This window comes from Rattus norvegicus, chromosome 12 (assembly GCF_036323735.1).
Source record: "Rattus norvegicus strain BN/NHsdMcwi chromosome 12, GRCr8, whole genome shotgun sequence".
NCBI lineage: Eukaryota > Metazoa > Chordata > Mammalia > Rodentia > Muridae > Rattus > Rattus norvegicus.
Window position 1 is genome coordinate 17,303,680 of NC_086030.1, and position 26,782 is coordinate 17,330,461.

The following is a 26,782-nucleotide window of genomic DNA, read 5'->3' on the forward strand; positions in this document are numbered from 1 at the left end:
TCAGTGGTATAAGCACTTCCAGTGCAAGCCTAATGACCTGAACTCTGTCCCCACGACCCACATAAGTGTGAAAGGACAGATGAATCTTTTGCAGGAAGAGTCTGCTTTCTGTTTTGTTTTGTTTTTTTTCTTTTTTTCAGAGCTGGGGACCGAACCCAGGGCCTTACCACTGAGCTAAATCCCCAACCCCAAGAGTCTGCTTTCTAAATGGAGAAGCCAGGGTTGGGAATTTGGTTCAGTGGTAGAGCGCTTGCCTAGGAAGCGCAAGGTCCTGGGTTCGATCCCCAGCCCCGAAAAAAAAAATAAATGGAGAAGCCATCTCCCCAACCCCTCCACTTCATTTGAAACAATGTCTCGCTGAACCCGGAGCTTCACTAATCCACAAGACTAGCTGGCCAGAGAGCCCATCTGTAATCCCACCTGGGGTTTGCTGGGGATGGAACTCAGTTCCTCATGCTTGTATGTCAGCACTTTACCCACTGAGCCACGCCCCCAGCCCCTATTGGCTGCTTTCTAAGAACAACATTTCGGAAGCTCATTCATGTTGCATGTGTTAGCAATTAATCTATTTTGTTGCCGAGAACATTTTGCCGAGTGAATATTCTTCAGTTTAAGAAGCTGTGCTTTTTACAATTTCATACCTATATGAGGCACTTTAATCTCACCCCTGATAAGCTTCTGTTCCCCGTCCCTCTTCCACTTTTATTTCTTCTTTCTGTTATTTTATGTTGGCTCGATGCATTTAATTAGCATTGCTGGGGGGGTTAGTTGCTTCAGCAAAGGCAACTTACTATGGCTATACCACAGAGGAATGCGCCCTTATCCCCAGCCCCTGCCCTACCTCCTGCCCTACCCAGCCCCAGACCATAGCTCCTGAGGGGAGAGTGGGCCTCAGAACCCCTCCCCCATCTTGTTCAGGTCTTATGCAAGAAACCACAGCTGCTTCAAGTTTGTGAGTCCAACAGTCATGACCGGAAAGTGTTCTCATAGCCGTCCTCTTGCAGCTTCCAGGGGATCTGGCCCCAGAGCTTCCTGGTGATTCTCCCGTCTTTGTCCCTCATGTCACCTCAGGGATGCAGGGATCACAGATGCACACGGAGAGGCTGCATCCTGCTCTTCAGGTGGTTCCGAGCATCAACTTCAGATCTCCCGGCTTACATGTGAGTGGTTTTTTTTTTTTTGTTTTTTTGTTTTTTTGTTTTTTTGTTTTTTTGTTTTTTTTTTTTTTTTAGCTGCAGAACCATCTCCCTGGCTCTCCTCAGGCTTCTAAACCATCCGACTGCCATTGATGGACACGTGGGTCGCTTTCCAACACCAGCTTCATGAGTCATGCCTCGGAGCCTTCCGCATGTGTTTCTATTTCTCGATTGCAGACTCCTCGGGTGGAATTGCCAGGTTACACACAAAGTATATGCCTGACATTAAAGGAAATAACTGGACTGTTTTCCCCAGTGGCTGCCAGCTGTGACAGCCTCGGCCGTGGAGGACCAACATTCTCTTAACCGCTTTGAGTCTAGTTCTCTTCCATTTCCACCCTCCCCCCACCCCTTACAATTTATTTAAGAAACTGGGTCGTTTGCTCATTAGAGTTTCCTACAGTCTGACTGTGGTGATTATGTTCCAGCATCTGCTGCTATAAAAAAGATTTCTGGAGGGGCTGGGGATTTAGCTCAGTGGTAGAGCGCTTACCTAGGAAGCGCAAGGCCCTGGGTTCGGTCCCCAGCTCCGAAAAAAAGAACCAAAAAAAAAAAAAAAAAAAAAAGATTTCTGGAAACTTACTCAGACGTAGGCACACATGAAAATAAAACAAAATAAAAACAGGTTTAGTAAAAGGAAATCGGATAACTTGTAAATAGTCACCGAGAACACTAGAATTAATCTGTGAATAAAATCAGCACACAATGTAAGTCCCAAAGTCTCCAGACAAGTCCAGATGTTATTCTGAGCCCAAACAAAGAGAGGGAAAACCTCTATAACCAGATTCCTTGTTCCTAACAGAAAAACACGATGAGCTCTGCCTGCCAGAGTGGGCCTAGAATCCTTCTCACGGCTGGGGAGGATCAAGAGTTCAAAGTCATCCTCTGCTACATACTGACTTCCAGACCAGCCTGGGCTACGCAGCTGGCCATTGTGTTAGCAAAAAACCAAGCAGAACTGGACGAGATGAATCCACAACTTTCATGCAGAGTATTTGTCCCACAGTTTATTTTTTCTTTTTTAAGATTTATTTTATTACATATAAGTACACTGTAGCTGTCTTCAGACACACCAGAAGAGGGCATCATTACAGATGGTTGTGAGCCACCATGTGGTTGCTGGCATTTGAACTCAGGACCTCTGGAAGAGCAGTCAGTGCTCTTAACCACTGAGCCATCCCTCCAGCCCACGTCCCACAGGTTATTAATACACAGGTTTCTGTTTCAATATCTTTCTTTTTTTATATTCTCTGTGTCTTTTATTTTTGCATAAAAGGAAGGCACTGCATAAGAGCAAATGTTTGGGCCAGCAAGATCGCTCTTTGGTTAAAGGTACTTGCCTCGAAGTCTGAAGATGTGAGTTCGATCCGTTGGCCCCACATGCTGGAAGATAATTAACTCCCAAAAGTTGTCCTCTGGCCCCCACACGTGAAGCAGGTCACAGCCTCCATAAATAAATAAAATGTAATAAAATAAAATAATTTAAAAAAGAGCAATTTTTTATCCCATTCCAGGGGTGGTGATGCACACCAGTAATCCTAGCCCTTGGAAGGTCATAGCAGGAGGATCCAGAGGTCAAGGCTAGCCTGAACACCAAGTAAGTCCAGGCCAGCCTGGGCTACAGAGTAAAACTGAGGCCAGCCCTAGCTTCATAACTTCATAAGGATATCTCTCTCTCTCTCTCTCTCTCTCTCTCTCTCTCTCTCTCTCTCTCTCATTCATTTTCTTGGGGTTGGAGAGGTTAAGTGGGTTAAGGACACTGACTGCTCTTCCAGAGGGCACAGGTTCAATTCCCAGTAACAATTATCTGTAACTCCAAGATCTGGTGACCTCACACAGACATACATGTAGGCAAAACACCAATACATATAAAATAAAAATAAAGAAAGATTCGTTTTCTTTATGTATGTATGTATGTATGTATGTATGTATGTATGTATGTATGTATGTTTCTGTGCACATGAGTGCAGAGTCCAAAGAAGCCAGAGGAGGAGGATGGATCTGCTGAAGTGATAGGCAGGTATGGCCTGCCCAGCGTGAACAACCAAGGTACCTGAGTTCCTTAAAACACATTGTTGGTTCAGGTCTATATGTCCCACCAGAAGCTAAATGACTGCAATATTCTGCATGCATAGCAATGATTTAAAGCTGTGGGGTTCATCAGGCTAAGAGGCCCAGGATACAGGTACGTTCTCTGCAATCTTGTTACAGAGCCCCTGAAATATGGACTTGGCTCCCAGTGGGCAGCCAGAAAAGATTTGTGGGTTGTATGCCCGAGGATGAATTTATAGTCTTCATGCGAAATGTAGGATTTCCCTTTCTTTCTTCCCTTTTTGTGCATTTACTTGCATCTCTGTGTGTGGGATGTGGTGTGTGTGTGTGTGTGTGTGTGTGTGTGTGTGTGTGTGTAATGGTTGGTGTATGTGTGTGTACATACTGTGGTATGTGTGTGGAGTGGTGTATGTATGTGTGGTGTGTGTGTCATGGTGTGTATGTGTGTGTACATACTGTGGTATGTGTGTGGAGTGGTGTATGTATGTGTGGTATGTGTGTCATGGTGTGTATGTAGCATGGTGTATGTGTGTGTATGTGTGTGTACATACTGTGGTATGTGTGTGGAGTGGTGTATGTATGTGTGGTATGTGTGTCATGGTGTGTATGTAGCATGGTGTATGTGTGTGTGTGTACATGTACTGTGGTATGTGTGTGGAGTGGTATATGTGTGTATGTGTGTATAGAGTAGCATATGTATGTATGGTATGTGTGCGTGTAGTGGTATATGTGTGTGTAGTGTGTATGTATAGGTGTGTTATGGTATATGTGTATGTGTGTGGCATGTTGTGTGTGAGTGGTATGTATGTGTGGTGTGTGTGCACGCATGCATGTGCGTGTGTTTGTGTGTGCAAGTTTGGTTTTAGCATCCACATGGGGTGACTCACAGCTGTTTAGAGCTCCAGCTTCAGGGGGATCTAACGTCCTCTTCTGGCCACCAGGGCTACCTGTAGTCACAAAACTACGTACACACCCTGTGCATAATTAAATTGTTTCCATTTTGTAAGTGGATGCTTTATCTACATTTAAGTCTATGGACTGCGTGTGAAGTTCTGCAGAGGCCAGAAGAGGGCGAAACACATCTCAAGGCTGGAGCTGCAGCCAGTTGTGAGCCACCATGTTGGGTGCTGGAGAAGGAGAGGGAGAGGGAGAGGGAGAGGGAGAGGGAGAGGGAGAGGGAGAGGGAGAGGGAGAGGGAGAGGGAGAGGGAGCAACCCATTGTACTAATTGTTTTCAGTACTGGAACCCACAGCACAAGTGCTCTATCTACCACTGAGCCATACCCCAGCCCCTCACTGGGGGATTCTAGGCAGGGGCTCTACTACTGAGCTATATCCCTAGCACATTTCTTATTTTTCATTTTGACACAGGGTCTCACTAAATTACCTAGCCTGGTCTTGAAACTGCTCTGTGGCCCAGACAGGTCTTGAACTTGCGATCAACTCTCCTGCCTCAACATCCCGTGACTCTGTAATCAAAGGCCTATGACCATAGTACTTTGTGACTTGTTGCTTTGTGGTACACACAGAGGATCACAGAAGTCTATCTTTGGGGTACATTTGCTCATGTGCTGGTTGTAGAGACTCTGGGGCTAGACATCTAGGGTTCCCGTGGTTCCCCCACCCACACGACCATGCATGAATTCCTTTGTGTTTCTGAGTACCCCAGATTCCCAATCTTATGTAGTCTCCCAGAGTTATGATGTCATGTGACATTGAAGCTTAAGTATTCCTTGTGTGTGTAAGCAAGTTCCCAATAATCATGTTACTTATTCATTCAAAACCCTAATAACTGTTGTCCTACTAGGCGCTATTCTCCAGGAATGACAGCTTGTGCCAGCACTTGGGAGGCTGAGGCAGGGGAATCCTGAGTTCAAGACCATCATTGACTAACAGCAACTCTGAGGCTAGCCTGGGCTACAAAGAGATCCTATGTCAAAACAGCAACAACAGTAATAAAATAATAGTAATAATAATAATAATAATAGTCAAATGTGATTAGTCAGCATTAATCTCAAACCATTTAAACTAAAACTATAACCGAAACTTATGTTTGAGAGCAATGGGAGGGGCAGCTAGTAGCTGAGTGGGTTAAAGGGGCTTGCCACCAAACCAGACAGCTTGAGTTTGAAGGAGAGAACCAATTCCCACAAGCTGTCCTCAGACCTCTACATGTGTCCCTGGGCATGCATGCTCCCACCACTAAATAAAATAAATTAAAAATACAATAAAAATTCTAAATAAATTAAACAGAAGAAAAAGAGCAGGACCCAAGGGAGTGAGATGAGAAAGCTTCCGAACTGGGAACTCCAGAAAAGAAAGCTTAAAGACAGGGGAAGATAAAGTTGGGATCTAACGGATTCCACGCTGAGGGTAACAACATCCCTTTCTTACTGCTTCCTTTTGTATTTTTGAGACAGAGTCTTACCATGTAGCCCAGGCTGGCCTTGAACCTGAAGCCTCAGCTCCCTCCCCCACCCCGAGTGTTGGGATTACAGATGTGCATCACAACCCCTGTAGAATTATTACCCCATTTCGGAGCAAGCAGAAAGCCCACAGAGCTGCCTGCTTCTGGGAAGAAATGTGTCGCCCTGGGAAGGAAATGGAATTCGAGATGGCCTGCCCTCCAGCCTGGCTTCTGGCCACTTAGAAGCAGCATAGCTGTGTCAAACACGCGGAGCGCTGGGATAATTGGAAACAGATGAGGTACGGCGGCTTCTTCTTTCGACTGCTCCTTGCGAAATGTAACAGCCGTGTGGTGTGGGAGAGCCATGCTAGGCAGCTGAGGCTTGCCAAGGATGTCTTGTACCTATGGGTCACATTGTTTTCCTGCTGTGGGAAGCCTAGTATGCTTCAAGGGAGAAGGAACAGGCTGGCTACGCGTCTCATAGGTTTAACGTAAGATCACATCTGTATGACGCCATTTCACATCCCTTTGGGGGGGGGGTGTTGGGGGTCTAAGCACACAAGTGTGTGTGTACATGGACATAGACAGAGACCTTATCTGGGAACGGGGACCTCAGTGAAGAGAATGCCTTCATTAGTTGGCCTGTGGGGGCCTTTTTTTTTTCTTTTTTCTTTTTGAGACAGTGACATCCTTTCAAGCTCTGGCTATCATGGAATTCTCTTACAGACCGGTCTGGCCTCAAATTCAGAGACATGCCCTGTTCCCAAGGTGCTGGGATCCAAGGTATCTACCACCACACCTTGCTACCATCTTCTCGATTAATGAGCGATGTGGGAGGGGATGCCAACCTGGGCAGGTGGTCTTGCCATGAGGAACAAGACATCAAGCAGTGTTCCTCCATGATCCCTGCTCCTCCATGATCCCTGCTTCCGTTCCTGCCTCCAACTCTTGCCCGGACTTCTCTCCATAATAGACTGTGAGCTGTAAAACAACTAAACCATTTCCTCCCCGACTTGTTTTTGGTGATGCAGTTTTGTCACAGCGAGAGAAAGAAAACTAGCACACTTGGCAGCAAGCCCCATTCTCTGTGGTATAGAAGTAACAGGCACCATGTGGCTTTTCTATGCAGTTGCTGGGGATTCAAACTCAAGACCTTGTGCTTGTGTAGTAAGTACTCTTACCGACTGAGCCACCTCCCAAGCCCTGTGACCTTCTTTTAAAATGTTTGTCAATGCCATGAAACTAAAACAACTGTTGATTTAGGTGGATTGTATGGGGCATTAGTAGGGCTGGAACTCATAATTCTGTGCATCCTAGGCAATCGCTACCAAGCATACTCCCCCAGCTCTAGTTGTCAAAGCAAGAGGGAGCTAACATACAGATTCACTGGATCTGAAGTCTCCCTACCCAGCTTTTCCTGACAACATTGTGTAGCTGTTTCCTCTGATTGAATTCTCTCATAGAGAAAAGCCGGGGGAGAAGGCTTGGAAAACTCACAGGAAACTTGTGTAACTCAGGAAGCTCAAGAAACTTACAGCACTCACAGGGCTCCTTCCTGTGGTTAGGTAAGTAGTAAAGAACTATGAGGGAGAAAAGGCTCTTCAGTGGAGCTGTCTGCAAGTTGCATAGGGGGCTCCAGGCATGCAGTTTCTGAGTCACCCATGCTAGGTGACAGCTGTCTTTCCTTTGAGTCTCCCATGCTCCTATGAGGAATTCCAGGAATTCATTGGTTCCCCCATGAGACTTTGGTGAAACTGATTCTTCGGTCTGTTATCGTGCCTCCCTAGAAAAAGTCACACAAGACACATTAGTAGTCCCACTTAGTTGAGCACATCAGACCCTCAGATACACAGATCATTCACCTGCAGACATCGATGCTCCTTCCTAGCTTGCCAGAAACAAATTACTATTCAAATGACAAATACAGGAAGCATGTCCCAAGGAATGGTCAGTGGTGGCTAGACCTGCAACGGAACCCAGTCTGTCCTTTTCCCTAATTAACAGAACTTTAATTTCATCCAGAGTTGTAAGGGGCTCAGCCAGAAGACAATTCCAGGGGCAGGAGAGATGGCTCACCTTTTAAGGGTACTTCCTGCTTTTGCAGAGGACTGAGCCATATCCCCAGCTCTGTAAAGGGGAAGTTTTTGGTTGTACGTTGGGCGTTGCAGTGAGATGGAGCAGACAGTGTTCTTTAGGTATGGATGGCAGGAGTGGACAAAGTGAAGAAGTGAGAAAATTGGAATTAAGGAACCTGGAAGTCATGCAGGGAAAGGGAGGTTGGCTCCTGCTGACAGTTGTCAGGGGCAACGATGGGATTGTTTCCCCCAACATATAGAAAAAGGGCAGGCAAGCTTTAGTCACTGCTATGGAAAGGAACTGAGGAGACAAAGGTAAAGTTTTGTGAGGAGCACAAATTTGGAGGGACAGGAAACAGGTGGAGGAGAATCAAAGGGCGGAAACAGGAAACAGAAAGGCCTTTTCCACTGGGAAGACCAGAGAGAGTTAAGTGGCTGAGCAAACACAAGGAGTGTAAGAAGTCAGCTCAGCCCCAGGAGCACAAAAGCCACCACAAAACAGCCAAGAGGTGACGACCTACTAATCAGCACGATTCCGACACTCTGCACGGGACAAATCACCTTGAGGCATTTGTGGAGCTTTACTTAGTGTTCTTGCCACACAAGTGAAGTGATGTTTGATTTTGTCTGTTCCACACTCAGATGTGGGTGTGCTCCTGTGCATACATAGGTGTGCATGTGGGGGTCAGAGGGACAACTGGTAAGAATTGTTTTTTTCCTTCCTTCATGCAGGTCTCAGGGATCAAACTCAGGTGGTCAGGCCTGGCTTTGAGCTGGCCCGCTGTTCTGAATCTTGTGTTTAGAAGAGGGTCTCTCTGTGTCTTAAGATGTGTGGAGTTCAGTTTTTAGATGGCTTAATTCTCATGGTCCCTTAGCCGATCTGCACCTACCTAGTGTCCATCAAGGTTCCCTTGGCTCCCCATCTGTTTCACTGTTTTGTTTTTAATTCCCGGGGTCTAGAAATCCATCTCATTCTGCTTCTCGAGGATGCTTATGGTTTGCGTTGTTTTAGAATAGCTTTGCAACTATAGGCTATTTTTTTTTTCTTTTTTTCGGAGCTGGGGACCGAACCCAGGGCCTTGCACTTGCTAGGCAAGCGCTCTACCACTGAGCTAAAGCTCCAACCCCTATAGGCTATTTTCATGTTCGTTTTATAAAGTATTTATAAATTCCAGAATTTGGCCTGATTTCCTATTTTGTTGCTGTTGTTGTTGTTGCTGCTGCTGTTGTTGTTGTTGTAACTGCTGCTGTTTCTTTCTCTGTGTAACTCTGGCTGTCCCGGAACTCACTGTGTAGACCAGGCATCCGCCAGCCTCTGCCTCCGGAGTGCAGGGATTAAAGGTGTGTGCAGCCACTGCCTGGCTATTACTGCTGTTGTTATCTGGCGATGCTGAGGATAGAATGTGGGTCCTGGGCTTGCCAGTCAAGCACTCCGCCCTGAGCTGTTTTCTTAGTGAAATTGTTTGAAGAACTGGAAGACTGCTCCTTGTTGGTGACAGCGTGCTGTGGAAGGAAACCCATCTTCTTCTGTTACTTCTTGGGTTTAATTTTCAGTTTTTGTTGCAGAACTTCCATGAAAGATTTTTTACAAATTATTTTATTGTGTTGTGCACACAGGCTCACACATGTGTGTGGTGCACGTGTGGATAGAAGTATTTGGGCACTTGAGGGTGTGTGTGTGTGTGTGTGGATGCTGGAGGTCACTCTCAGGCAGATGTGGTCCCTCAGGAGCTGTCCACCTCGGTTTTGAGGCAGGCTCTCTCACTGGGTCCTGGCACTTGCTTAGGTGAGCCTGGTTGGCCAGTGAACCCCAGGGATCTACCTGTGAGGTCACTGTGAACCAAACACCTAAGGGAACAGCCTTGGGGAGGAAAGACTGATTTGGGTTCGCAGTTTGAAGGGCCCTGTCTGTGGTTGACTAGTTGCAGGCACTTAACAGAATGTCACGGTGGAGAGAGCATGTGGTAGGGGAGTTTCTTGGCCTCACAATGGTCAGGAAGCAGAGCTGAGCCCCAGCATCCTTCTCTCTTCCTGACTGGATGCCGTGTGAGCAGCTGCCTCACGCTCCTGCTGCCATGCCTTCCCCACTATGGTGGACTGTAACATCCTACTGTGAACCAGAACGAGCCTTTACAATCCTGGTGAGTCTTTCAGGGTAAAAGTTGTGTGTGTGTGTGTGTGTGTGTGTGTGTGTGTGTGTGTGTGTGTGTGAATATAACTGATATGCATAATGTGTGGAACCTGTCACTTGCTTAGGCTAGGCTAGAATGGCTGGCCAGCAAGCCCTGTGGATTCACTTATCTCCATCTGCCCAATGCTAAGATTGTTCTTAAAAAAAAAAATGTGGGGGTTGGGGATTTAGCTCAGTGGTAGAGCGCTTGCCTAGCAAGTGCAAGGCCCTGGGTTCAGTCCCCAACTCCAGAAAAAAAAAAAAAGGAAAAAAAATGTGAGTGCTGGGGAGATCAAGCTCAGGTCCTCATGCCTGCATAGTGAGCACTTCAGTGATTCTTCTCTAACAGAGCAACGTACAGAGCCCTAGGAATAGCAGGTGTGTTTGAGCAGTGGAAGGAGCGATGTCTTCAGATGGGTGTACAGGCACAAAATGAGGAGACTGAAAAAAACTCTGAAGCCGGTACATTTCTCTTTCTGGTACACTGATGTTTGGGGAAGTGGGCAGTCACACCCAAGTCTTGTGTAGTCATTCAGAAGGCCTGAAGTCATGTGATGCTGCCAGCCTGCTCTGAGATGCGGCCTTACCGACAGGTACCGGTGAGGAGAGGGCCTTATTAAAGACAGTTGTTGCCAAGCAACCGCTGGGATGTCAAGGATGGGATAAAAGCTTAAGTGGGGAAGAACAGCGTTTGAGAACCATTCTGCTTTTTGTGAAATTTCGCTTGAAAACACTCTACTCCTCTCAGTGAGAATCAGTGCGTGTCCACTGGAGAAAACTAGGAGAGTGGATGTCAGTAGGGGACTTTGGGATGGGTGTGGCAGGGGGTTCACCTGCTGTTTGACCTAGCATAGACCATTCGCACACCTAGGTTGGTCAATTTGTGCGCCAACTCCACAGCCCAGATTAGCTGGTTTCTGAGTATAATTGGAGGGTCTTTCTAGAATTGATCAGTGTTCAGAAATATCTTATTTGTTCTTTGAGTGTTTTATATATGCACCAGGGATGATGGCTCATGCCTTTAAGTACTTGGGAGACAGAGGCAGTAGATATTGGTGAGTTCAAGGCCAGCCTGGACTACATAGTGAGTTCCAGGCCAGGCAGCGACACATAGTCAGAGCCTGTTTCCAAAACAAAGTATCATGCGCACACACATATACAGTATATGTTAATCCTTTCCACTCCAGGTCTCCAACAGCTCCCTGACCCCTCCACCTCCCTCCTCCCCACCTTCACCCACTCCTTCATGCCCCTTCCTTGTTTTTGTGTAACCCACTGTGGTGGTTTGAATACGAATGGTCCCCATAGGTTCATATATTTGAATGCTTAGTCATCTGGAATGGCACTGCTCAGGAAGGATTAGGAGGCGTGGCCTTGTTGGAGGAAGTGTGCCACTGGAGGTGGACTTTGAGGGTTCAAAAGCCCAAGCCGGGTCCACCAGCTCTCTCTTCCTACTGCCTGAAGATCCAGATGTAGAACTCTTGGCTTACTTCTCCAGTGCCATGTCTGCCTGGGTGGCACCCTGCCATGATGATAATGGATTAACCGTCCAGAGCTGTGAGCAAGTCCCCAGTTACATGCTTTCTTTTATAAGAGAAAATCTTGGTTATGGTGTCTCTTCGCAGCACTCACAGACTTACTTAGCATTGCCAGCGGGAACGCTCTTGGTGGAAGCCGGCACAGGAGCGCAACAGCCACGTCACGCCAGGAGACAACGGTTTATGCTCTCTTCATTCTTTTTTTTTTTTTTTTGGTTCTTTTTTTTTCGGAGCTGGGGACCGAACCCGGGGCCTTGCGCTTCCTAGGTAAGCGCTCTACCACTGAGCTAAATCCCCAGCCCCTGCTCTCTTCATTCTTTCTGCCTTCTCATCTCTGATGCTCCCTGAGCCTTTAGGAGGTTGATACGGATGTGCCATTTACGGAGGAGAACTCGACAGTCACTCTCAGTGTTTGAACCAGTTCCGACTCTGCATCGACAGCAGCCCACTGCAGAGAGGGGCTTCCTTCCCTGGCGGCGCCTGACTGCGGAACCCACCTCTGATACACTGGATTAGCTACTTTTCTATTGCTGTGATAAAACACGTGACCAGGGCAACTTACAGAAGGAAGAACTTATTTGCCTTACAGTCCCAGAGGGACAATGGTATGTCACAGTGGGGGACAGTGGCAGCAGGCAGCAGACCGGACCTCTGGGACAGATGCTGAGGCTTCCTTTCTTTAACAGCAAGCAGGAAGCAGAGATCCCACGCATGGTGACACACTACCTCCATCACGGCCACACCTCCTGAGCTTCCCTAAACAGCACCATTAATTGGCGAATCAAGTTTTCAAACACCTGACACTGTCGGGGACCATCATCCAAACAATAGGTATGAATGTAAATATTTAGAAGGCAGTTTGACAACATATCTACTTTGAAAAACAAAAGTAAGGGCTTCTTCCTTGGGCCTGTGATCTCCCTAGCCATGGCTTTTAGACTTTCTCCTCTTCTTCCTCCTCCTCCTCTTCTTCCTCCTCTTCCTCCTCCTTCTTAATTTTTTTTTTTTTTTTTTTTTTTTTTGTTGTAGATCCCTGGCTGTCCTAATATTAGCTTTGTAGACCAGGTTGGCCTCGAATTCCACAGAGATCCACCTGCCTCTGCCTCCTGAGTTCTGGGAATAAAGCCGTGTGGCACCACCCCCACCCAGCTGCTTTTGGCCATTCTTAAAGCATCACTGATTGTCAGGAGACTGTGTAACCAGCCCAACCTCACCAAGTGGATGTTTCCCATGCAAGTCACTGAAGGCTTCACTGCAGTTGGCAGGTCGAGAAAGGATGAGGCGTCCTCTGAACACAGGCCTCCAGCTTGGTTGTCACGGTTGGTTTGTAAATTACTTTATTTTCCTAGTGTGCATATGTGTGCATGTTTGTGTGTGTGTACGTGCACACAGGCATGCCGTTGTGGACAGAGGAAGACATTGCATATATCCCTCCATTGCTTCTCACATTCTTATTATTTGGTTTAATCTTTATTTTATGTATTTATTTTGTGTATGTGCGTGTGGGTACTGGAAGCCAGAGAGGGCACTGGAGTCTCTGGAGCTGGAGTTACCCCATGTGGGTGCTGAGAACAGAACTCTGGTCCTCTGACAGCTGAGCCATCTTTTTGGCCCTTTATCTTTGAAAATGTCTTTCGGGCTGGAGAGATGACTCAGAGGTTAAGAGCACTGACTGCTCTTCCAGAGGTTCTGAGTTCAATTCCCAGTAACCACATGGTGGCTCACAACCATCTGTAATGGGCTCTGATGACCTCTTCTGGTGTGTCTGAAGACAGCGACAGGGTACTCACCTTTAGAAAATAAGTTGATTAATTAAAAGAAAAAGAAAAAGAAAAGGTCTTTCCCTGAACCTGGCCTTTGCCATGTTGGTTAGCCTGGCTGGCCAGCTTGTCTGTCTCTACTTCCTCAGTGCTGGGATCACAGACACATCTCTGTCCCTGACTTCGCACACTGGTGCTCGAGATCTGACTTCAGTTCTTCATACTCGAACAGTGAGCTCTTCACTGACTAACCCACTTCCTCAGCCCCTGCTGTTGTTTTTCAGATAGGATCTGCCTCAGACTCACAATCCTCCCCAGGGGCTAGGGTCACAGGTGTGCGCCCCCTTCGCATCCTGCTGAGGCATCCTTGCTTATTTGTTCTGGGACGTCTAGGCCCTGGTTCGTAGGCCTCAGACTCAGTTTGGAACTACCCCATGGGCTTCTCAGGGCCTTGCAACCGGAGGATGTGGGACTTTCCAGTCTCCACAGTCATTCAAGGCAACCTAATAAGCCTCTTCCTACCTCTCTTTCAATCATCATCACCACCATCACCATCATCATCGTTATCAGCATCAGCATCGAACATGCCATAGCTTGTGTGTGGAAGTCACGGATAACTTTGTAGGATTGTTTCTCTTCTTCCGCCTTTAGGTGGGTCTGGGGATTTAACTCAGGTCATTAGCCTTGCTAGACAAGCACATTTACTGGCTAGCCACCACCCCACCACCCCATTGTCTCATGTGGCCTGGACTGGCCTAGACTTCATTATGTAGCCAAGGATGACCTTGATGCTTCCGGTCTCATCTCCTGTTCCTACAAGCTCTACCCTTCTATCTCTACGCACGTCCCACCTATTGTCATTCAAATAACGAGGACGATATTTGTATAATAGTACAAACACACATGTATGGGTTTATGTGTGAGATAGATATTTTCTTTTGTGATAAAAAAGAAAATATTCACAGAGCTCATGCTAACCTTGAGATTCCTAAAGAGTTGAGGATGGCCTTGAACTCCCCATCTTCCTTCCTCCACCTCCCAGTGCTGGGATTTTACAAGTGCACAGAGGAACCAGGCAGTCAATAGAACCTTCACACCTAATGAGTGAAACAAAGCTGGTAACTCCCACAGTGGTAGGGTGGCCAATGTCAGGTCAGCGCTGGAATCAACAGAAGCCAGTGGCTGTGTCTGAAGTCAGTTTATCTGCATTTGATTTACCTGTTTACAGATTCACTGTGAGGGCTGAGAGGTGAAAGCAGGTCTATAAAACTATGGTAGACAAAGAGCGCTTTCAAGCAAGCCACGGGGCCAGCCTGAGGGGGCTGAGCAGCCATAACCTTGTTGGCTCATGAGACTATCAGGAGAATCCCATTATAAAGGAGAGACACACTGGGAAAGAAGGGACTTGGCCCAGGAATCAGCATAGCTGAGAAACGTTCAGGGCAAGAGCCCAGCTCTCCTTTCTTTTCCAATCTCAGCCTCCTGGGGCAAGATGAAAGGAATGAGCTGTGGTTGGCTTCGTTGCTAAAAGGAAAATGGTGGTGGTGGGATGGTGAGCTGGCTCAGCAGTTAAGAGCCAGAGAGCACTTACCGCTCTTGCAGAGGACCGAAGCCCACACTGCAGGCTTACAGCTCCCTTCCAAATCTAGCAGCTCCAACCCCCTCTTCTGGACTCTGCAGGCCCTGTCCTCAGATGCACAAACACACATGTAGACATTAACATATATATACACAAATTAAAAATAAAACTAAAAGACAGAGAAGACGCTGGATGTTGGCCTCTGGTTTCCACACCCATACGCAGACGTACACCTCCTTATTTCTCTACAAACCCGCAGAAGCCAAATATAACATTTATTGCCCACCGAACAATACAACATTCCTTATCAGTTAACGCTGAGCTCTGGGGGGAGGTGGAGACAAACTGTGACTTACAGTCACGTCCGAAGAAGGAAGGAAGGAATGGAATTTTTTTTTTTAACTTAATTTTCTTTTTTTATCTTTCTCTAAAAATTTGTTCTCTTCTTCGTTTCTTTAGGGAGTGAGATTTTTGTTTCTCTTTTTTGCCTATGCTCTCATTGTGCAGCTTAAGGAAAAAAAATCATTCAATCCGGTCTTTTTTTGATTTCTAAAAAGACAAGGGAGGGGTCGTGAGGGCCCTCACGCACACTGCTTTCCTAGAGTTCGCAGGGCTTTTGATCACGTCCGTCCGCCTCCCCCGCCCCCCTTCCGTCCTTCCGTCCAGCCAGGCTTCTCTTGTGTGTTTGTATGAGTCTAGGAGGCCCAAGCATCTATGTGGTTGGCAGAAAGAGGGATTTGTAGGCTGAAATCTTTCTGCTTGGGTCTCTGCAAAGCTCTTCCTGCTTAGAAAAGAGGTTTTTGTGTGTCTCCCTTTTTTTTTTTTTTTTTTTTTTGGGCCTCTGAGGCACGGGGGTGGGGGCGGGGGGCGGGAGTGATTAATAGAAGGCTACCTCAAGATTTCAATAGGGCCACAGCGTGAGCTCCCAGGGCCGGCAGGGCCTTTGTTCCGCAGAATTCTTCGATAAGGCCTTAGTGGCTGCCTGCTTGCAACCCCGGGTCCTCATTCTGTCTGTGCCAGGCCAATCTCACGACCTGAGCTGCTTGGGAAGGTCGGGACTGGAGCAGGAGCACCGCCATTCTGGATTTCTTTTGTGAGACCCCGCAGAGGGGAGATCATGTGTGAGGGTGGGGCTGGTCACCATGAGAGTCCTGGGGAAAGGGGACAGGCAGCTCCTTTCCTGGGATTCTGTGATAGAAGTGTGCCAGGAAAGATGAAGGCCTATGAATGGGATACAAGACACAGGGCTCCCACCACTGCTAACCTTCAGACAGGGTATGAGGTCGGCCTAATACCACAACAGAAGCTTTCGGGGACTTCCGGGCTCATGGGAAGTGGTGAGACTGGATGGTATTAGACAGCAAGGGAGACATTAGTCAGCAGGTGGGATGGGTTCCTCGTGGGTGTAAACTGTGCTTCTTGGAGGTTAAACAAAGGCCACTAGAAGGTTATTATAGTCCCTGAAATCAAGGATCAAATGGAATTTTTAAAAAATTTTATTTATTTATTTATTTTTTTATTTTGTGGTGCTGAGGATTGAACCCAGGGCTTCTGGCAAGCCAGGCAGGTGCTCTCTACTGAGCTACGCCCCCAGCCCCTCTTGGGGGGTTCTAGTTAGGGGCTCTACCACTGAACCACACCCCAGCCCTTCACTGGGGGATTCTAGGAGGGGCTCCACCACTGAGCCGCACCCCAGCCCCTCACTGGGGATTCTAGCAGGGGCTCTACCAGTGAGCCACACTCCTAGCCCTCACTGGGGGATTCTAGGCAGGGGCTCTACCACTGAGCCACACTCCTAGCCCTCACTGGGGGATTCTAGGCAGGGGCTCTACCAGTGAGCCACACTCCCAGCCCTCACTGGGGGATTCTAGGCAGGGGCTCTACCACTGAGCCACACTCCCAGCTCTCACTTGGAAATTCCAAGTGGTTACACACTACTAAGGACCTTCAACCCAATTCTATTTTACTTTTCATTTGAGACAAGTCACACTAAGTTACCTGGGCAGGCCTTGAACTCCTTCTGTCACCCAGGCAGACCTCGAACTTGCTGTCCTGTTCTATCAACCTTTTCTTACAGAATCTGGGACCACTAGCGGAAGGATAGCACCACCCACAATGGGCTGGGCCCTCCCTCATCAATCACTAAGAACCCTTGCCTGCAGCCTGAGGCATTTTCTCAATCGACGCCCAGTCTACACTCCAGCTCAGTGCCAAGCTGAAAGAAAATAAGCCAGCACACATGAAATACAAACCAATGTCTCATGAACTTTTTCAGGTGAGACTGTCTCGGTCTGGAACTTGCCAATTACGCTAGGTTGACCAGCCAGGCAGCCCTAAGGACCTACTTGTTCCTTCTGCCTAGCTCTGGGGTTATAGGCCTGATTCACAACACCAGGAAGCTTTTAAAAGGAAGGCTCTGGGAATTGAACTCAGGTCCTCAACCTTGTAAGGTAAGCATTTTATCAACTCCTTAGCCCAAAATTTGCACACCGATCAGTGTGGGAGTTTGATCAGCTCTGTTCCAACCTGATCCATTTATCTCTCCTTTAAAAGAATCTGGTGGTTCTCTGCTCCTGGGAGGTTACCATGTGGATACCTGGCGGAATTCCTGGACTTAAGTGATCTTCCTGCCTCAGCCTCCAGAGTAGCTGGTGTGTGCCACTGAGCCTGGCTTAAATTTTGCATCCTGAAGCCCCGACTCCCAGTTTACTATACGAGTAAATTTGGAGATAGGGTCTCTATAGAAGTGACTCAGGGAAGATGATGTCACTAGAGTGACTTAATTCAATTTGCCTGATATAAGGAGAGGATTGGGAGGCAGAGGGGACCGTGTGAGGACAAAGGGAGAAAACAGCAAGTGCCAGCCCAAGAGACAGGCTTCGTTGGGGCCAACTCTTGGGACACCAAGACATCCAGCCTACATAACAGGAAGAGAATGATATCTTTGGTATTGATCACAGTGTCCCTGTGGTCCACACTGCCTGCTGAGAGCGTTCTGTGGATTAAGTGGAACACTGGGGCCAGTGCAGGGAGATCTCATGGGATTCAACCATGACAAAATGCCAGCCATGGTGCCACTCCCATTCAGGACCCAAAGTGGAATCATCTGATTCCCAGTGGAATTAGAGGAACTTTGTAGTGTTATATGACAGATCCCCCCCCCCCCCCGGGAGATATAACACATACACACACACATGTGCATGCACTCAGAAAAGGAGTCCACAACAGACCAAATCAAGGGCCATATCAATCTGGTGATGAAGAGTTAAATTTCAAAAAGTTAGTCTCAAACAAAGTCCAGACATGCCTGAGAGAATTTGAGATAGGGCTCACCAGCCTGACTGTCAGCTCCCAAGGACACTGGCCATCTGGAGCCACCCCCTCCCCTTCCTTCACTCCCTGAGGATGGGTCATCCCCCTGCTGCAGTGAGATGAGTTGCCCTGCCCACATTGCTGAGATGCTAGATTACACGTATGCTTTGTTGATGTAACTCCGTGCCAAAAGTAACTGTGCACCCTTTGTATTAGCCAATTATGTGTATCCACACGAAACCCCTGGTTTTCCCTATATAAGCTCCTGCCTAGAGAGGCTCGGGGCTTGACTCAGTCTCCTGTGTGGGATACGTGTCAGCCCGAGATCTCGTAAATAAAACTGCCTCTTGCTGATTACATCAAGACCAGCTACTCGTGTTTCCTGGGGGTACCCCAACCCGTGACTGGAGCGAGAGTCTCCCCAAGTTTGGGGGTCTTTCAGTGAACCAATGAGTCTTTTAATTGGGGTCACTTACAGGAGCAGGATGCCCAAAAAGCTGATGTCATCACTGAAAACTCATGCCCTCTAGGAGAAGAAAGGCAGGCAGCTCCACCTTCTGAGAAATTGTTGCAGTCTCTCCCCAAGCAGCTGTTTCCTGCTGCTATAAAGCTGAGGACTGGCCTCTCACAACCTTCTAACTTGCCATTTTCCCAGACATGGGACACTGTTTCACCCATGGAATCTCAGGAGCCTCTACCTCCCTCCTGGAAAAAGCTATAGATCAGAGCACACCAGGGCATGCCAATTGTGATATAAGCGAGACAGAGGTGACTATGGAGTTGAAGAAGGGAAGCTGGGTGTAGCAGCAGATACCTCTAATTCCACTCACCAGGAAGCAGAGGACAGCCTAGGCTACATAGCAAGATCTGTGTTCAAACACCAAGGTTTGGGGATGGTCAGCCAAGACCTGAGTCTCAGGGAGAGAGGGTATCCCACCCACTCCATGTTACTCAATCAAGGTCAACTGACCAGGCCCTTCTCTGGTTACAAGGATGTCACAGAACACGCCCATACTTCAGGATAGGCCACGTAAAGTTACAACTGGGAATGTATTTTATTTTGAGACACAGCATGATACAGGTTGGCCTCTCTTGCTAGGTAGCCAAAGATAACCTTGTACTTTGGATCCTCCTGCCTCAGCCTCCCAAGTGCTGAATGCTTAAGCCGGAATACTTATTTCTTTAGATGTCAAATCTATTTAGAACATGGTACAAAGGGCCGGTGAGAAGGCTCAAGTGGGTAAAGGTGCCTGCTGACCGGTCTTACATGGTAGATGGAGAGAACCAACCTGAATACGTTGTCTTCTGATTTCCACAATAATTAATAAATGTTTAAAATATTATTCTAATATGTTTAAGTGCATGTTTAAGAAGGCAGTAACTTAGCCAGTAGGCTATTTAACAATCAGCATTGGGGGTTTGGACAGCAGCTCGAGTCTCATAAACACCATCTCGAAGACTAAGTGCTATAATAAAGCGCCTGTAATGTTTTAATAACTTCCTCTTTGAACCGTTCATTTATGATTGAATGTGTCCTAAGTGTGGAACAGACTACTGCCTGGGTCTTCGGGACCCCAACCCGCAGAATGCGTGCTCCTCCATCCACTCCTCCCTCCCTCCATCCCTGGCAAAGTACGTCTTTCTCCGAGGCCCCGCCCCCCGCAGTAGCCGCCACACATGTGACCGCGGCCCACTATTTCCTCTCCCCGCGTGGGTCAGGCAACGGCGTGCAGCTCAGCCGGGACACCGGAAGACGCCTGATGCGGCCATCCGAGCATGCGCGGAGGGCAGCCGGCACCACCAGGGGGCACTGCGGATTCCGTGGGGGAGGGGCGCGCCGCCGCGCGGGACCACGTGCGCACCACGTGGCGCCCGGCAGTCCGGGGGCCGTGGCAGGGTCGCCCAGGCAGCCATCCCACAGCCCGCGTGGGTGGCGGAAGCAGTTCTCTCCGTCTGCGCCCCCTTGCCCACTGACTTCTGACCCCCAACTCCACTGACTTAGGGTTACCCCCTCGCTGCCGGTCGCGCGGTGTGTTTATAAACAGAACTCCCGGTGGGAGCAAAACCGCGGATCGCTGGATTTAGACCCAGGGGAACGGAGTCCCCGCGCATGCGCACCGACGGATACATAGGCGCATGCGCAGAGGCTCGGTAGCGCGGGTGCCTGTCTCCGCCTAGTGCGTCGGTGCGCAGGGCCGGTGACTCTTCTGGGAAGTGGGGCCGGGAATGGGGCACATTAGCCAGGATCCTGCCTAACTTCTTTGACCTTAGTGTCTCCAGTGGACGCTGCGAACCTTGCAGCCGAGAACCCTGAAGAATCCGATCAGTAGTACAGCACGAGGAACGACGCTATGTTGCATGTGTTTTATTTCAGAGGTGGGAGGGAATTAACACCGTACGATGAGCCTTGAGGACGTTGTGCAAAAAAAAAAAAAAAAAAGTGGCACACAACTGTAATCTCAGCAGCTCCGGATGCTGAGGCAGGATGACGAGACCAGCCATATCCTGCGAGAGCCTGCTTATATGAGGTTCCTGGAATAGTAAAAAAGTCATAGAAAGTAGAAAAGAGACCGCAGGGATTAGGGAGGAGAAAATGAAAGTGTTTAACACCTGCGGGGTACCTTCTTCGGAAGTTAGGAGTTCTGGGAATGGGTGTTGGTGTTGGCTGAACAGTGTGAATGTGCTTTCTGCCACAAGACTCTGCTCAGAAACGGCTAAGGTGGCTTAGTGGACACAGGGCTTCCTTAGTATGCACCCCAAGACTGCATAAAGCAGGCAGTGCATTTCCCAGCTTTTGGGGAAATGGAAGCAGAAGGGTCATAAGTTAAAGGCTAGATTGGACTATAGCAAAAGAAAGACATTGTGAAGTGTCTTGCATGGATTTCATAGGTCAAGTCAGGTCTTGTGCACTGGGAAAAGGACAGTATGCATTCTTTCTGTGTGCTAAGTGACTGACAGTGTCTGACACTTTGTGACTTCCTCCAGCCCTAACCAGCACCCGGTTTCAGCCCCTATTAGATTAGTCTCATACATCCCCAACACTAGCCTGAAGTGACAACCACTCTTCTCCGTTTTCTCTGGTATGTGTCCATTTTATAAACCTGTGTCCCTAGTTACCAAATACTAGGTGTCATACAGGGAGGCAGATGACCCACACAGGTAAGGAGTCTGCCCCGCATGGACTTTCTACTCTAGTTGAGGGCATTGTTGATGAAGACAGTAAAATGTCAAGTGGCAACTGTTGGAAGAAAGGATGGTTTCAATTAAGGTTTTATTCATTTTGTGTGTGTATGCCTTCCTGAGAAGGTATTCTGTCTCCATTAAATATTAAATATTTCTTTCTCTAGTCCTTGGTACCTACCATTCTACTTCCTATAAGTGTGTGTGTGTGTGTGTGTGTGTGTGTGTGTGTGTGTGTGTATGGGGACATATGTATCACAATGCAGGAGTAGAGGTCAGAGGAAAACTCAGACAAGTCAGTTCTCCCCTCCCACCAAGTAGATCCCAGGCATTGAACTTGGGTCGTCAGAGTCCCTACCTGTTGAGAGTCTCACCAGCCTGTGATTTAACCTAGATCCAGGAGATAGTAAAGAATTTGCAGAACCTGTTCCTTTGCGCTGACACCAGTGTTCATGTGTCATAAGGAGGTAGTTGAGGGAGGGCTGGAGTTTTCCCTTGGGGTTACCATGGAGAGAGAAAACAACCAGTATACAAAGCTGCAGGGCTGCGATCACCTGGCGAGTCTTGAGGCCCAGGAAGAAGGTCAAGTGGAAGGGCACATGAGGGAGGGGTGGTGGCTCGATGTGAGGGCGGAGAGGCATGCCTTTTGTGACAAACCATCCTGATGCATGTAATGGGAGCACTGAATCAGGAGCTCCTGTCTGTGATGGCTGGCCAGCCAGTGACTTTTTCAGTCTCCCAATGTCCAGCTGTATTTTACTTGGGGGCTGGGAATTGAACTCGGGTCCTCATGTTTGAGCAATAAGCCTTTTACTAAATGAGCCAACTCCCCAGCTCCTTTCTCTGCTTTCGGTTTTGAGACAGGATCTCACTGAGATGCCCAGCCTGGGCCTTGAATTTGCGCTACAGGACAGGCAGGCCTCAACCACTCCAAAGCTGGGACGAGTGTGGGCCTAACTTTATTTATGTTATTAATGGTTATATTTGCAGCATCATGGGAAGGCCCTGGCTTCCTCCAGCACTCAGGAAATGCTGGAGGGGTGATTGTACGAGGAACACATTCCACAGTGAACCCGTATATTCTTCTTTCTTTTCTTTTCCCTCTTCCTCTCCTCCTCTTCCTCCTCCTCTTCCTCCTCCTCCTCCTCTTCCTCCTCCTCCTCCTCCTCCTCCTCCTCCTCCTCCTCCGACACACCAGAAGAGGGCATCGGATCCCATTACAGATGGTTGTGAGCCACCGTGTGGTTGCTGGGATTTGAACTCAGGACTTCTGGAAGAGCAGCCAGTTCTAACCACTGAGCCATCTCTCCGGCTCAGGTTCAGTCTTCTTAACAGCAGCTTGCAGAGCACATGCAAGGAGCTTTGTAGAAGTTCCCAGGGATTTCTACAGCATCCTTCAGACCCATTTTACAGAGAGGAACTAGAGGCTTGGGAAGAAAGCCAGGTTCCTAACCATGGGTTGGGTTTGTTGTGATCTGAGAGTCACTTCACAAACCACGAGAACACCAGTCTCAATCAGACAGGGATGGTTTATTGAATGCAAACCCTAATACTGATCAGAATAGGGAAGTAGCTCGGAATTCCCTGAACTATGACCCCAATCATCTTTTTCTGTCAGCTTATAAAGGAAAAAGAACACAATGAACTCATATGCAGGTGTAGGAAGTGCTGCCTGGTGGTCAGCTCTGACTCCAACCATTTTAGACACAACAGTTCATAGTCACCTTCAATTTGAGGGGTCCTATGTAAATCTTTGTGGGATTTCTGAAGAGTAACACACCTCAGAACCTACAGAACACAACAGGGTCTGTGGTCAGCATGACCCTGCTCTGAGTCCAGTTATTTTTCCGTGTCAATAATCTGGCAGGCAGATTAGAGCAAAGATATGGAATGGCTGGCAGGCATGGAACAAAATGGCTACGGCTGTGTTGCACGCAGGGATGCACTCTGGGGTGGGAATAGGGAGGGGAAGCAGACTTCAACAAGGTTGGGTTTCATTGACGTCAACTCTCAGTCTCTCTCTCTCTCTCTCTTTTTTTTTTTTCCCGGAGCTGGGGACCGAACCCAGGGCCTTGCGCTTCCTAGGCAAGCGCTCTACCGCTGAGCTAAATCCCCAACCCCCACCAAACCAGTCACAAGTCTGAGGTACTGCCCAAATTGATGAATTGTCAAAAGAGACCACATATCCACAGGTGGCTGAGTGACCTCGTGTGACAGATGACAAAAAGGGTCAGGATAAAAAACTGGGGTTGTGGCTGTAGCTCAGTTGGTCGAGTGCTTGACTAGCATGCAGAAAGCCTTGGGATCCATCTCCAATCCTGTCTGATCTGATGCATGCCTGTAATTTCAACGCTTGGGAGGTAGAAGCAGGAGGATCAGCAGTTCACAGCCATGTCGAATACACGGCCAATGACGTCAGCCTGGGGTGTATGACCAGAAGGAGCAGGGCGTAGGAGTGGCTCACCGCAGGTGTTGGGACCTCGGAGATGGCTCAGTTGGTAAACTCTGAGAGCCCAAGCTCAATCCTGGAACCTACAGAAAAATGCCAAGCGTGTTGGTGCAGGCTCGGAATCCTAGTCCCGGGAGAAAGGTGGCAGCAGGCTCCTGTGGCTCACTGGCCAGCTGGTTGGGCCAGCCTTACTGATGAGCTCCAGGCAGTGAGACTCTGTCTCAAAACACAAGTGGGCAGTCCTGAGGCACAAAAGGCAACGTTGACCTCCGCCTTCCAGAGAAGACCATCTCTCTTGTCTCCCAAAATAAGTTTTAGAAATTCTGAACATACTATGAATTGACATGGGAAAGACTAAGTTTTTCACAAATAAGATGTCCGATGAAGATGTCTCCTTTTCAGCTGTGCAGTGGTGGTGATAGGCCTTTAATCCCAGCACTCCGGAGGCAGAGGCTAGCCTGGTCTACAGAGCAAATTCCAGGACACCCAAGGCCACACAGAAATATCCTGTCTCAAAAAAAAAAACTGGAAGAGAAAAAAAAAAGAAAGAGGTCTCCATATCAGTTGATGTCACCCACCTAGTCGCTTTTTCCCACGGCAAGAAGATTGTTTGCAAGCCCGAGATCCTGTAATTATTTGTTTGGCTGAACATGTCACACAAGATCTTTGTGGTACACGTATGATGAGGGAGCTGGGACTCAGCCAAGTACGGGGCTCTGTTGGCAAGGGGACAAGTCACATGAAACAGGGTGACAGCCAGGAACTACTCCTGTGGGATTCTGGGACTCTCCACCTGGTTGGCAGGTGTCATAACAGCAGAAGCCTCACACAAGCTACTTTGGAGGCTGAGAAGGAAGAAAACAGCCTGGGCTGTGTAGTGTGAATGTGCCTCAAAACAAAACAAACCAAATAACAAAATCAGAGTCTGGGGTCGTACAGGTTCCTGTACTAAGCTGGCAAGCTAGGTTGAACCAGTAAGCAATGGGTTCAAGTGAGAGATCTCATCTCAGTAGATTGTGTGGAAAGTGACTGAGGAAGATACGTCTTAATTTGCTTCCAATGGCTATGATAAGACACCACGAACATGTTTGTGCATATCACACGTATTAAGCCAATATTTACTCTTTCTTTCCTCTATCCTGTTACATTGATTGAGAGAGTACGGGGGGGGGGGGTGATCATATTGAAGTTATGAGACACTAACAGATTAAGCATTCCTCAAAAGACATTGCCACCTAAGATACACAACGTGTTTGCAGTTGTGTGAGGGATAGTCATAGTATGTTAGGCATGACCTGGTTATTGTCTCCACTGGGAAATTAACCACAACATAGGAGATGTGACTGTGGGTCAGGTTGACAAGGGGCAGACTTGGGATGGCTAATCTTGGTTGTCAACTTGACTACATATGGAATCAAGTGAAACCCAAGCTCCTGGGCTCCTATGAGGGATTTTCTTGATCTGATTATTTGAAGCAGGAAGACCCACCATAAATCTGGGCCACGCCTTCTGATGGTAGCCCACATATAAGGGCTTTATTTTTGCCCCACTCTCTGTGACAAAGCCCAAGTTAAAAGTGAGCGTCTACTTCTGTTGGACCTGTTCCTTCTGACCTAGCCTCAGATGGTTCCACAGACCCTGGACAACAAGAAAAGAGGCAACTCTAAGACCAGACAAACATCCCCATACCCATTTGTCTAGGTTTCCTAGAGACATGTTGCCCCAAACAAGCATGAAGCTGTCAGAGATCACGACGAACCCTATTCCTGCTCCACCATCTCCTCTAATTTTTCTCTTTTAATTAAACCAAAACGGGAGAATGTTAGCATTCTGTCTAAGCTCCACCCCCACAGTTACCTGGCAACAGCCAGGCATGCCTGACACTATGAAAGGGGCTGCTTGCCCCCTCCTCACTCCCTTGCTCCCCTTTGTTCTCTCTTGCTCCCTCTTTCCCTCTTGCTCTTACCCTTTAACCCCCTTTTTCCCTTCTCCCCCCATTTCCCAACCCCCTTCTCTCTATGTGCTCATGGCCAGCCTCTAATCATCTATTTCTCTACTTCTCTCTCTTCCTCTACCCCTAGTACCCTCTTAACTCCCCTCCCCATGCCCTGAATAAACTCTATTCTACACTTAAAAATAGAAAGAGGGCTGGAGAGATGGCTCAGTGGTTAAGAGCACTGACTGCTCTTCCAGAGGTCCTGAGTTCAAATCCCAGAAACCACATGGTGGCTCACAACCATCTGTAATGGGATCTGATGCCCTCTTCTGGTGTGTCTGAAGACAGCTACAGTGTACACATATAAATAAAATAAATAGGGGCTAGGGATTTAGCTCAGTGGTAGAGCGCTTACCTAGGAAGCGCAAGGCCCTGGGTTCGGTCCCCAGCTCTGAAAAAAAGAACCAAAAAAAAAATAAATCTTTAAAAAAAAAGAAAGAAAGAGAAATAAATAAAGAAAGAAAAAGAGAGCATCTAGAAAGATCTTGGGTATATTAACACCACTCAGGAATGGATTCTGTGGACTCATTACCTTGTCTTACAAAACAAGTTGGGAAGGATGGCAGGCATGGCTCCGGTGGCACACAGTTTGCTACACAAGTGTGAGAGCTGAGCTCAGATCCCTAGAGTGGACAGTAAAAAGCTAAGCCAGGTGTTACGTGCCTATAATCCCAGTGGCGTGAGATGAGAAGAGGCTTCCTCAAAGCCAGTGAGCCATCTGGCCTGGCTCCAAGTACCTGCCCAACGAAAGACACCATCTCGAACAAAAAGGCAGGGGTTGCTTGAGGACCAACAATCAAAGTTGTCCTGTGACCACTATTCTCGACACACACACACACACACACACACACACACACACACACACACACACAGAGTGTTTTCATGATGTGAGCTTTGCAAAGAGGCCTGGTAGTCACAGAAAACTACAGGGTGATAAGATCGGTTAATTCATGGTGAATTTACTTGGCTGGAGAGATGGCTCAGCAGTTAAGAGCACTTCCTGGTCTTCCAGAGGACCCAGGTTCAGTTCACAGCACCCACATGGTGGTTCCCAACCATCTATAATTCT

At 48.0% G+C, this 26,782-nt stretch overlaps 1 long non-coding RNA gene across 8 annotated transcripts; it reads left to right on the plus strand.

Annotated features, from left to right (window-relative positions):
• Nucleotides 1-234: 234 nt before the first annotated feature.
• Nucleotides 235-18,444, plus strand: LOC120095892 (uncharacterized). Of its 8 annotated transcripts, XR_010056721.1 has the most exons (10): nucleotides 235-1,160; nucleotides 5,668-5,953; nucleotides 6,381-6,821; nucleotides 7,118-7,219; nucleotides 11,525-12,042; nucleotides 12,124-12,268; nucleotides 12,467-12,756; nucleotides 16,854-17,051; nucleotides 17,139-17,226; nucleotides 17,330-18,444. It is a non-coding gene; the product is annotated as an uncharacterized LOC120095892 (long non-coding RNA). The 8 variants fall into 8 exon arrangements; XR_010056720.1 differs by having other exon boundaries at nucleotides 6,338-6,437; nucleotides 6,686-6,821; nucleotides 16,854-18,444; XR_010056718.1 differs by having other exon boundaries at nucleotides 16,854-17,226.
• Nucleotides 18,445-26,782: the final 8,338 nt, after the last annotated feature.